The sequence below is a fragment of the Macaca nemestrina genome, chromosome 12, assembly GCF_043159975.1.
Source record: "Macaca nemestrina isolate mMacNem1 chromosome 12, mMacNem.hap1, whole genome shotgun sequence".
Lineage (NCBI taxonomy): Eukaryota > Metazoa > Chordata > Mammalia > Primates > Cercopithecidae > Macaca > Macaca nemestrina.
This window is the reverse complement of record NC_092136.1, coordinates 130972179-130984619: the sequence shown is the minus strand read 5'-3', so window position 1 is coordinate 130984619 and position 12441 is coordinate 130972179. Positions and strand designations below refer to the sequence as shown.

Genomic DNA, 12441 nt, shown 5'->3' with positions numbered 1-12441 from the left:
CTTCCCTGTTCCAAAGCCAGGCTTCTGGGTCTAATTTTCCTTCTAGGAATGACAGAAGAGGACATGGGCTCCAGGCAGCAGGTCAGACTTTACCAGTAGCTCCCAAACCCTCTCCAGCACATGCTCCTGGGCTTCGGCTGCTACTGCTTCTTGTTTAGGAATTCTCCAGGGCCATGTCAAGAGGAGGGAGTGCGGAGTCAGTGGTGTTCTCCTGCTCAGCTCCACTGAGATCTTTACAGGGTCCTGAGCCTCCTCTCCAGCCCCTTATGCTGGCCCTGGAAGCTGTGGGGAAATGGAGAGCAGACAGACAAGAAGTGATGGCCATGGGGTCCGAGCTCTCCTTGCCAGGTTGCTGAGTGTGTGCCAGGAACCCATTCTCATTCCACCTGCACCCGGGAACATTCTCCTTCATCAGCAGAAGAGTTGCATATCTTGAAAAACTGAAGTTTTCATCTCCTTTTGATTGGGCGCTACAGCAGCTTAAAAAGCTTCTGCCTGAAAGTGCGAATCCCGCCACACCTTAATAGCCTCTTTTCTAGGGCGATGTGGGCTTTTTAAGCTCCCGGAGCCTCTGTGGGGATGTCTGAGCTGCTCGCGTTGTTTGTCTGGCGTGCATTTCTATTCAGGGAGCCGTCTCTGCAAAGTCTTTCATTGCGCGCACAGTCATCCAAGGGAAAGAGAGACATGCTCTACATGAGCATTAGTGGCAGCTGAAATTTGTCACACCAAAGATCAAAAGGCACAGCCAGGTAAAGCAAGACAAAGGGAAGGAAGCAGGGGTGGGGAAAATGGTAACATCCAGCCTGGATGGGAAGGTTGGGACAGGAGTCACGGATGATCCAGTTTTGGTTCTTTTAATTCTGGAGAAAAATAACGCCTAAGAGTGTCCTTAGGGGGCAAACGTCTTCAATTGTTCTGTGTATCAGAAGGATCCTGGGTTCTGGGATGGGAATCTTGGCACAGATCACTGTGACCTTTTAGCCAGGCTCCCCTTGTACATCAGGGCACCTTTGATGGTCTGACCCCGTGGCCTCCCTAGGAAGTGCAGGGGCCACTGGCATCCTTTCTGAAAGAGAAAGGCTGCCCTGCATTGCCTATGTCCTTCTCTGCATGCCAGAGGGCACCCGGCTGCACACTGACCCGCCAGTCAGAACACCGTGGGTTTGACCTGATGTGTGTGTTTCTGTGCATTTCAATGGGAGTTTATGAAATATCTGGGTATTGGTCAAACTTCTTTTAAATTGACCCAAACCAGGGTCTCAGATTGCTGCTGCTGTTGTTTTAAATTGTTCGCCTAGCCCACTGTACCCTGCCCAAGACAGAAAGCTGATATTTGGGAAGACAGATTTCACTTTTTTTCATACGTGCTCTCTTCCTCCCAAAGCCCATATTACCAAAAAGGAGTCTCTGCGCTGAGGCACATTTGTGACCTAGTTCTGAAAGGACGAGTCCTGTATTGCCTTAATTAAATAGTACAGGATTCAGATTGCAGCCTTCTGTGCTGTGGGATCTGTTTCAGAGAAGGGAATCCGAAATCTCTTTTGTCTTTTTACACCGTACTCTTTAACAAAGAGCAGAAACAGAAGGACAGAAGAACTGTCTCCCTAAACACAATGTTTTTCCAGCCCAGTATTCTCTTTTGACTGTGGTACCAAGAGGCAGCATGTGAGAGGGCACAGTTATTTTAAAATATTTTGGTTTCCCCCAACAACTAATAACGGAGCTTTCCTTCCAGAATTGCACCTTGGCTGGCCTGTCATACCAAGAGCTTGCCTGGGAGCTGGGGTGGGAGCTGGCGCTGTTTCCAGTTCTATGACCTTGGGCAAGATGCTCAAACTTTCTGGGAAGCTCAGTTTTCTCCTGGGTAAATTAACACAGGCATCATACCTACTCTACAGGATTTGGGGGATTGGTGTTAATATATGTAAATTACCAAGTCTGGTGCTTGGAGCCACTGCAATGTCACTTCGTCAGAGTCTTTCAGACCCAGTGAGCGGCTCCTGCCAAGCCACTAACTCCACTTCCCCTCCCCAACTCCAGCGTCTATAAAAAACATGGTTAATTAGTTACCTAGTAGTTAATACTTCCTGAGCACCTCATCGTTTGAAGCACTTCTCACAGCAACCCCATGAGGAACCACTACTATCCCCATTTCAAATCAACAATTGGAGGCACAGAGCAGCTAAGTGACGTGCCTGAGGCCGCACAGCAGAACTGGGATCCAGCACATCCGGTTGGAAAGCCATTGCTCCTAACTACCTCTCTGCACCGCTGTGCTGCCTTAGTCAGTTCGTCCGTGGCTGTCTTCTCTGCCACTGTGTTCCCTCTGGAGAGCCAGGGGTGTATCACTCTTGTTCCTTTCTGAGTCTGCAGTGCCTAGTATGTAATAGGCAATTCTGTTTACTGAATAATGTTTATTATGTATTTATTTATTTATGTTTGAGATGGAGTCTCCCTGTCGCCAGGCCCATCCCGGCTTGCTGCGAGCCCCGCCCCCTGGGTTCAAGGGTTCTCCTGCCTCAGGCTCCTGAATAGCTGGGATGACAGGCGCCCGCCACCACGCCTGGCTAATTTTTCTATTTTTATTAGAGATGGGGCTTCACCATGTTGGCCAAGATGGTCTGGATCTCTTGACCTCGTGATCCACCCACCTTGGCCTCCCGAAGTGCTGAGGTTACAGGCGTGAGCCACCGCACCTGGCCTTGTTTTTAAATTATTATTTTAGCCTGCCCTGTTTCCTACGGGTAAACGCTCTACAAATTTGTGATCTACTAAGTCACTCCTTTTCATTTGTTCTAAAGGCATCTCTTTCAAGGTTCGTTTATTGCTTCTAGGTTTTAGACAATTTTAGGATTTGTGAACCAATTCTAGACCAGAGCCAGAACCAAGGAATGGAGAATGTTCCTGGAACGTGGCCGAGGAGTATTACTAGAGGATGGCTAGAGCTTTACAAAGTGAAATCAAAGGACCACCCACTTCAGAATTTCTGGGAGGCCTTACAAATAATGCTGATTCCCATGAACTGAATGAAGGCCTCTGAGGCTGAGGTCCAAGAATCTACCTCCTCTCCCTCTCCCTCTCCCTCTCCCTCCTTCCTCGAGTCTTGCTCTGTCACCCAGGCTGGAGTACAGTGGTGCGATCTCTGCTCACTGCAAGCTCCACCTTCCTGGCTCACACCATTCTCCCGAGTAGCTGGGACTACAGGCACCCGCCACCTCGCCCGGCTAATTTTTTGTATTTTTAGTACAGACGGGGTTTCAGTGTGTTAGCTAGGATGGTCCCGATCTCCTGACCTCATGATCCACCCACCTCGGCCTCCCAAAGACAGCCTGTCTTTTCAGTAAGCTTCGAGTGAGTCTGTGCAGTTTTCAGTGACAGGAGCACAGACTTAGAAGTCTGAAGAGCAAAGATCAGAGGAAAAGGAAGACTGATACAGACAGAATTTGATATCTGGGAAGAATTCAGGAATTAAAAGAAAAAGACAAGCTCCTAGGAGCCTCCCTGAGTGGGGACCACAGGCCAGAGCAGAATCTCAGCCCATTCTAAAGAGACATTTCTGAGGCTGGAAAGAGCATCCAGCTGGAGTCAAGAAGGTCCAGGTCTTTCTTAGGCCTAGAAAAGTGAGATAGAGGCGGACATGGTGGCTTATGCCTATTATCCCAGAGCTTCGGGAAGCTGTGGTGGGAGAATTACTTGAGGCCAAGAGTTTGAGACCAGCTTGGGCAATGTAGCAAGACCCGTGTCTACAAAATAACTTTTTAAAAGTTAGCCAGGCATAGTGGTGGGCACCTGTAGTCCCAGCTCTCAGGTGGCTGAGGAGGGAAGATTGCTTGAGTCCAGGAGTTTGAGAATGCAGTGAGCTGTGATCACCCTACTGTAGTCCAGCCTGGGCAAGAGTAAAACCCTGTCTCAAAAAAAAAAAACAAAAACAAACGAACAAAAAAAAAACCAACCAGAGAGAAGAAAAAAAGAAAAGATAGAGAAAAACCTTAGTGTATAAATAGGAATAAAAAATGTCATTAAAAGACTTATGAAATGTTCAGGATATGTAAATTTATAGAGACAGAAAGCAGATTAGAGGCCGGGCATGGTGGCTCATGTCTGTAAACCCAGCACTTCAGGAGGCCAAGGCGAGTGGATCACCTGAGGCTGAGGCAGGAGAATCACTTGAACCCGGGAGTCAGAGGTTGCAGTGAGCCAAGATCATGCCATTGCACTCCAGCCTGGGTGACAAGAGCAAAACTCTGTCTCAAAAAAAAAAAAAAAAAATCAAAAAAATCCCCAGCAACAATAAAAGGAAAGTAGATTAGGGGTTGCCTAGGACTGGAGCAACAGTAGGATTCAGGAGTAGATGCCTAAAGGGATTCAAGGTTTCTTTTTGGAATGATGAAAATGTTCTAAAGTTGATTGCAGTAATGGATGCAAAATTCTATGGATATACTAAAAGCCAAGTGTGTGGATACTTCAAACAGGTGAATGATATGTTACGGAATTGTATCTCTGTAAAGCTGTTGAAAAAGAGAGAGCATCTGGGAGCTATTAAGTGTACAGCTGGGCCAAGCTCAGTAATGTGAACTGATATATTTGTAATCCTCCCCAACATTACTAAGGCCCCTCATATTCTAAGTAGCAAGGCTGACTTTGAATGCGTGCTGGTGCTCCATACTCAACTGGCCGTGGTGGAATGAGGAACCATCAGAGAGGTGAGTGGACCTAGGCTGTGGATTCTAGGCGCAGTATGTGCAGAAGAAGTGTCCTCCTGCCATGTTGGATTGCCTCAGTGGTGGTGTTGAAAGACTCCTATGAGAAGTGTGGGTGCAGCCTGCGTTGGGGGAAGACTACCCTCTTTTCACATCTGACCAATCAAAACTACACAAAGGCCTCTAGACGGACAGTTGCTATTATGTCATATGAGACTAGGAGAATTTCTCACTCTTCTTTTCTGGGCTACAATCTAACTTCTGGCATTTGCCATGTGTCTTTGGGCAAAGAACTTAGCTTCTCTAAGCCTTAGTTTCCCCACTTGTAAAATGACGATACCATATCAAGTGAAGAGTAACAGGTCAGTGAGCTTTCTCTGTAGAAAGGATCTAATATTCACTGTCGTGCAAGAGGACTGTGAAGATTTAATGAGGTCTAGTCCAGGACTGAGCCTGGTATGTGGTCAGTGCTCTAGAGATACTGGCCACTTTTGCCACATCTTTTTTGTTTGCTGTTTATGATTGGAGGATAGTTCATTTATGAATAATCCATAATAATTTAGGCAAATTGAACTTACTTTCCTTACCACTGAGACAGAGAGAATTTTCCTCCTACGACTGTTGAGAGGATTCTGTGACTTACTATATGTAAAACATGTAAGACTCTGCTCTCAGCTGATGATGTGGTTTCAGTAGTGTTTGCTATGCTGTAGTAGTAACAATGATGATGCCATCATTACTGTTTATGAATTTATTTATTCAGCAAGTAATTACTGGGCACATATCATGTGCTATGATTGCACCTCTGTCACTACAAATGTCTGTAAGAATTTGGGTCCCTGGGAACGCAGGTGATGTTCCATCTCTCCCATCTGTTCTGCCTTCGCTGGCGCCATCTTCTCATTTTGATGGGCAAGTGGAATGGATTCAAGTAGCATCTTTGTGAAATAATTTGGGGAAGAAACATGCATGACTCTAACATTTACACAACTGAGCTGATGCAGGCTCATACTTTCATTTAGAAATTATCACTATTTATTAAAATGGAGAGGAGATTTTTTAATGTTTGTGGTAAACTGTATTCCTCATGAAATGGAAGAGTTAATAGGATGGGCCCTGAGCAGCAATGCTTCCAATAGGAGATGTCTTTTAGGCTTTCCAGGTCAGAGCTTTCCCAGGTGTGTCTGGCCAGACTCTAGGTTTTTGGTTTTGTTTTTTTTTTTCTTTTCCCAGACAGAGTCTCACTCTATTGCTCAGGCTGGAGTGCAGTGGTGCATTCTTGGCTCATTGCCAACCTCTGCCTCCCAGGTTCAAGGGATTCTCCTGCCTCAGCCTCCCAAGTAGCCGGGATCACAGGCATGTGCCACCACGCCCGGCTACTTTTTGTATTTTTAGTAAAAAAAAAAAAAAAAAAAAAAAAAGAAGGGGCCCCGACATGTTGGCCAGGCTGGTCTCAAACTTCTGACCTCAGGGGATCCACCTTGACCTCCGTAACTGCTGGGAATACATGCGTGAGCCACTGTGCCCAGCCTCCAGGTTTTCTTAGGTTTCCCCGCAAGCGTCTCCCAGCCCCTCTCTTCCCCAGTCCCCCACAGGGTCTCTCTGGTGATGAGGAAATGATATGCTCCTTAGGCGAAATAGAACAGGAGCTTCCAAACCTGCCCATCTCCCCAGCTTGCACCCATCCCCTCAAGCTACACCACCACATCCTAGCTCTGACCACCTTGAGGGTCAAATTTCAGCTGAGAAATTTTTCCAAGACTAAAATGTGTGGCTTCTCTGAGGAACTGCTTTCGCTTCTAAAGCCTCTTCTGTTCAAGGTAGTACCTAGCAGGACTTCTAATCACAGGCAATTGACATTCTACTGAGCATCTTTGGAAAATAATCTGCAAACAAGAGGCTGCAGGCTATAAAAGTCTCTGTCTCTTTCTCACTCCCTCTTCCCCCTCTCTTTTTCAGAACAAGGCTTACAGCTTAATAAAAACACAACCCAAGCGGACGCAGGAAACCTTAGCACTTTGCCCAACAATATTATCCTTTTAAGAGTTTTATTAATCGGTTTAAAGTTGTGCCGCATTTGGTTAAGAGGTGCAAGGTGCCTTCCCCTGCTGACAAGACTGTCCTTGCATTTCAGGAGTTGGCACGGTTGGCTCAATTAACAGAATGTCTGGGAAAAGAGGGTCAGCCTTGGAAGGCTCGAGACTCACACTGTGTGGATGATGAGTTGAGCAGCAATTTGGCTCTACCTGCTGCATGCCCCTTGTATCTAGCACACGTGCGCACACAGACGCACACACACACACATGCACACACACATGCACATCCAGACACACACACACACATGCACCAGTGGCAGGCACAGGGAGACTCCCTCCTGGAGAAAGCAGCATAACGGTAGCATAAAGGAGTTCCTGATTTGTTTTTATCTCCTTGTAAAGGAATTTGTACATTCTGCAAGGGAGACTTACTAGCTAGCAAGAACAGACAAATGCATCTGTCAATTTAGCAGCATCATTTGAGCTCAATCAGTGTGGCACCGGAGGAATCCCCTAAATGTTTAATTTCTTCTAGCACCATAAGCGCTGTGATAGGTCTTATCAGGATTATATTGACTACACAAAATGAGACCTGGTGAGGGGCAGTTTTCTTGAAGGGAGAGACGTTAAGAGCACACGCCAGGAGTCCATTTAACAGGTTTCTAATAATATCATCTCATATTGACATCACATTTTCATTCCTAACCACTTCAGGCTTGAGGTGCACAAAGGTTACTCATCCTCTTCTGAAACCCAGTGTTTTCCAGTTTGGGACTGATAGGACTTAAGGTCGGACAGAAACAGGACTTCCTGACTATGTAGATGGGTCCGCATAAGGACCATGATTCTCCCTTGAGAACGCTAGGCAAAAGATAGGCAACTGAATTTCATGGTTGTGCTGAGGACACGGGAGCTCTAGATGACTCCAGTGAAGTGCACTGGGTCAGGGTGGCCAGAAGTCACGGGGCAGAGTCCCCACAGGATCTCAGGGCCCTTTACAGATTTCTCAGACATCTTTCTAGCACAACTGCAAAATGACTCAAATGTATGATTAATTTTTGCTCTAAAAATGGAGAACATAAAGGCACTTACTTGCTCACTCAATTATGCATCCGATATTTATTGAGTACCATACAAAGTCCAGACACTGCTCTCGCTGTGCCCTGCGGCTGGAAGGGGAAGGAGCCATGACAACAAAGATGTTCAGCCCAGCATGGAGAATGCCAACAACCGAGCCGTGTACAAGGTGGGGTGACAGTGCGAGAACAGAACCAACCCCGCTCTCACCGCCTGGGAGGCAGCGGGGAGGCAGGAGGAGACCTGGAAACCTCATGAGAAGACGCTCCACCTGGGCCAACAATATTGGTTGGACTTTTCTGGACAGAAAGAAGAGCTCATGCCGTGCCAGGCAGAGAGACAAGCGTGGATACGGGCACAGAGAATGAGAAACCAAGTGTTCAGGAAGCTACTGGTGTTTGGTTGAGGCTGGAGGTGGACAGAGAGGCAGGAGGTCCCTGGCGAGGATGTGAGGGGTCAGCTGCAGGAAGGGGGCTGTTCCCTGTGTTTACAGGGGACAGTGTTGGGGTGAGCAGACCCCCAACATGCAGCGCCAGGGTGTCTGCAGCTCCCTCAGATGTGCTGTCCTTCTCATGCGGGGGGTACCGCGAGCATCTGAGATGTGAGAAGGTCCAAAGAAGGAGTATGTCATCCTGGGCCATACCCCATGGCAGTATAGGTGACAGGTACTAGAAACACAGCAAGGGAAAGGGTTCTGTGGCCTGGGCAGTGCACACATGGGCAGACCTAGAGGAAGCAAAGGGCTTCACTTACAGAAGGTGTGTGTGTGTGTGCACACGTGAGCACATGTCTGAGCATGTGTGTTGTAAGAACATTCTTGAAAGGAATAATTTCTGGAGAAGGCTCAAAGAGGAAAATGAATATTAAAGTCACAATTGTTAAGCGGCTAGATCTCATGGTACGTGTTCTTGCCATAAGAAATTAAAATTTAAAATAAAAGAAGTAAAATGAATGGACACGAAGAAACTCTTGGAGGTGATGGATATATTTGTTACCTTGATGGCAGTGATGATAACATGAGTATACACGTATGTCCAGACTCACCATGTTGTACACAATAATTGTGTGCCATTTTTGTATATCAACAATACCTCAAAAAAGCTGGAAAAATTTTTAAAAATGGAACAAAAAGAGACACTAAAGGGCTCTCTCTCTCTCTCTCCTGCCCACCCTCTCCCTCTACCATGTGAGTACCCAGTGGGAAGGTGGCTGTCTGCAAGCCAGGAAGAGTCCTCACGAAAACCAGACCATGCTGGCACTCTGATCTCAGACTTCCAGCCTGCAGAATTATGAGAAATAATTTTCCTTTGTTTAAAAATAAACAAACAAATAAATAAGGTGGCATAAATAAATAGGGTGGCATAGGGACTATCTGCACCAGGATGAAAGCAAGAGGGAGTGAAAAGGACCTTTTGGTTAGTCAGTTCCTCCCTTAGTAAAATGGAGTAGATACTGACTAATTCCAAAAGAACATGCAGGAATCAAGGGGCATAAACCATTGGCAGAGAAAGCCTTGCACAAAATATCTGCTTCTGCAGCTGAAGCTGATAAGCAATTACCATGTTCCTAGTGAAGCAAAGACCAATTTTACTTTCCTGGTGGCCTCAGGTTGCAGGACCAAGGCAATGTCTGGGGAGCAGAGTCAGATCTCTCTTTGGCGATGCAGCCACATAAGCACTTGCAGGCTGTTCTAGAAACAGCGAAGGAACAGTAGAGACGGTTTGCTCTAGGGGCCATTGTGAACCTAGCATAGAGAGCCAGGCCATTCGTTAAGCCTCATGGACAGAAAACCAAAAAGAAGAAAATGACCACCAATGCCTTGCACTATTTTTATCACCATCAAAAGCACAGGCCATCGTCTTGGGGAAGGGGGTTCATTTGACGCGGTAAATTAGTTTGAAACTTTTAATAGAGAGGGTGCCTAGTTATTTGAAATCAATCCAAGGATATTGTATTAAGTCTTGTTTCTTAAAAATATGTGGTATATGGTTTCTGTGCTGATCCAAAAAAAAAAAAAAAAGTGCCTGGAGCTGTCACAGGAGAAAGAGAAAGCAAGTTCAGCTGAGGTCTGGCCCTGGTCCGCCCATGCTAACACCCACCACCCACCACCCGGGGGAAGAAAGTGAAGAAAGGGGAGCGGGGAGGAGCCTTGTAGAGAAGACGCCCGGGGAAGACAGTAAAATGGGAAGATTTTTCTTGCAATCTTCCCCAGAGAGGGGCTGCTAGAACTTCCATTTAGAGAGTGCTGTCCTTGACAAATGGTAATTTTTTTTCCCCACTACCCGATAAATTACTTGGAGTTAAAATTAATATTTTCCTTCAGAAAAGAAATAATCATTACCCTCAGAAGCAAAATTGGAGCTAAGGCTCCAGTGATATAATAATAATAATTTGCACTTGGGTGGATTCTTTGCGGCAAAGGTCTAGGAAGCTTTGCCAAACATTAATTAATTAAGCCTCGCAGGTTCCCCCAGGAGGCAGGTAGCTATTATCTCAGCTTTCCAGATGTGGAAACTGAGTCTCAAGGAGGTGAAAGTGATTTGCCCAAGGTCACTCTGGGAATGAGAAGTGGGACAGAGATGGAAATGACAGAGCCTGCCCCATGCCCAGAGTCAGAGAAGCTTCTGCCTCTTTTCCCGCTGGGGCCATGGAGGGCCTAGGTCTGCAGACCTCATGCATATGCAGGACTCAGAGAATCCCAGTCCGCTAAGCACGGTTAAAGGGGCAGGAAATGGGTCCCCAGACTATTTTCATTTGCAAGGTTTGGGCTGTCTGTCACCAGGTAGAGCTCTGCTAAAATTTGGAAACAAACAGGAAGTGGTTAGGAAAGACATAATTACAAAATGCTCCAGAAAGAAAGCACCTGTACCACCGCTAATGGGATTACTTATGCATATCTAACCTCTATGTTAGCCTTCTGCAGAGTCTACATTTAAGAAACACGAAGGAAAAGTAGGGAAAGTGAATTTTTGACAGGGGAAGAGCGACTTCAAAGAGGCCTCCTGTGTGTGGGCTACATCTCCTGGCTTCATCCATCATGACACGCCCTGGGCTCTGCTGGGCCTCCTTGGGAATTTGGTGGGGAAGGCTGTTTTCAGGAACCCAGGGCCTCTCCCCTCCACGCCTGGCTTAGCAACTGACAAATACCATCAGTGAATTCCCCGCCCTCTCCCCACCTTCCCGTCTTGGGTGCTGCTGACATATTTTGATATTTCCTCATGAGATTATACTTCACATAATGAATTTGATTCTTCAATTCTTCCTCTCCCTCTCCCTCACAAGTCTGTAGCTTCTAGAGTTTATCTGCTGCAAGATGAATCGCCCAGAGACTCTGGGAGCATCTTTCTTTACACTTCACCTCCCCCACTGCGGATGAGAAATAGACTTTTCCCTCATCCATCATAAGTCAGCGTGACAGGGCTGTCGGTCCCCAGGCCTGCCTTGCTGCATCCTCCTCTCTGCCCTGCCGCAGCGCGTGGCCTGAGTCCCGGCACCAGTTGGGACCCTTACAAAACACTTTGAATTGCAGTAGAACCAGACCAAAAGATCCTAAAAAATATAAAAGAGTAATAACAGGGAGAAAAATGACTTAAAAATAAAATGAGAGAGTGGTTTCCAAATTTCTTTATTCGGTGGCTTCTTCTCTCTTTCAATAGGACATTGTGAAATTCTAATAAACCCAGTCTTTTTCTTGACATGTTATCAATCTTCCAACATCCCTAGAGGGTAAAGGGTGAGTCCTGTTTGCCTGATTTCACAGGTAAGGCAAAGGAGACAAAAGGAGGTGAAGAAGGATGATGATGAAGGCTGAAGGAAGGAGGCTTTCTCGGGCCAGGAAGGGAAAGTGGGGGGCAACGCGGTAGTGGTGTCTCTGCGCGGTGGGAATAGCAGACTAGCTGGGATTCTGACAAATTGTTCTCTCACTCTGCCTCCGGCCTGTCCCCCAGCAGGGACTGAAGGAATGAAAATATGAAAATAGACCAATTCCATTTAAAGAGCTGGGTTGTGGGGGATCCTCTGGGATCTGTAACTAAGTGAATGGCCACAGTTTTTGTGCCTTGGTTGCGTTTGGCCACAGTGAGTGTCTCAAGAGTCCACCCACTATCCTTTCACCCTTTCTTCTTCATGGATAGAATGGATGGGGGAACTTTTGTTTCCAAATGTTATTGGAAGATTTAATTAAGCACCATTGGAAATTTTTGAATGGAAATTGCCACATTAGTCATGATTATTACCCATTTTCTTTAAACATAGGGCCAACTGCTAAGCTGTTAGGCACAAGCCTGGAAATTACAAAAATATTCAAATATCCATTATCTGGGATTCTGTTTGCCAAGCATCCTATCTAATCAGGGAAAGCCTGCTGGAACAGATGGGCCGTACACTGTGCCCTTCTAAGCCAGGAAACTTGGACATGCTGGGGCCCAGTGAATGGAAGCGCCAAATGCTGCTGCCACCGAAATAACTCATTTCTCCTCAGTAAAAGCCTGACTGCGCTTGTTCCCTTCAGATTGCACCTGCAGCCACTTCTGACGTCTGCAACACAGAACTAGGGAGGTGGACACTGGCTTTTCTGAGAGACAAAGGTCCAGCGTGGTCCTGCATGTCACCCAGAATCTTGCTGGGCT

The 12441-nt window shown here is 46.6% G+C and overlaps 1 protein-coding gene across 9 annotated transcripts in view; it reads right to left on the bottom strand.

Moving 5' to 3' along the window:
• Positions 1–12441, bottom strand: part of LOC105476177 (neurotrimin) — a 1408523-nt gene that overhangs the window by 768076 nt on the left and 628006 nt on the right. The gene's annotated exons all lie outside the window — the stretch shown is intronic.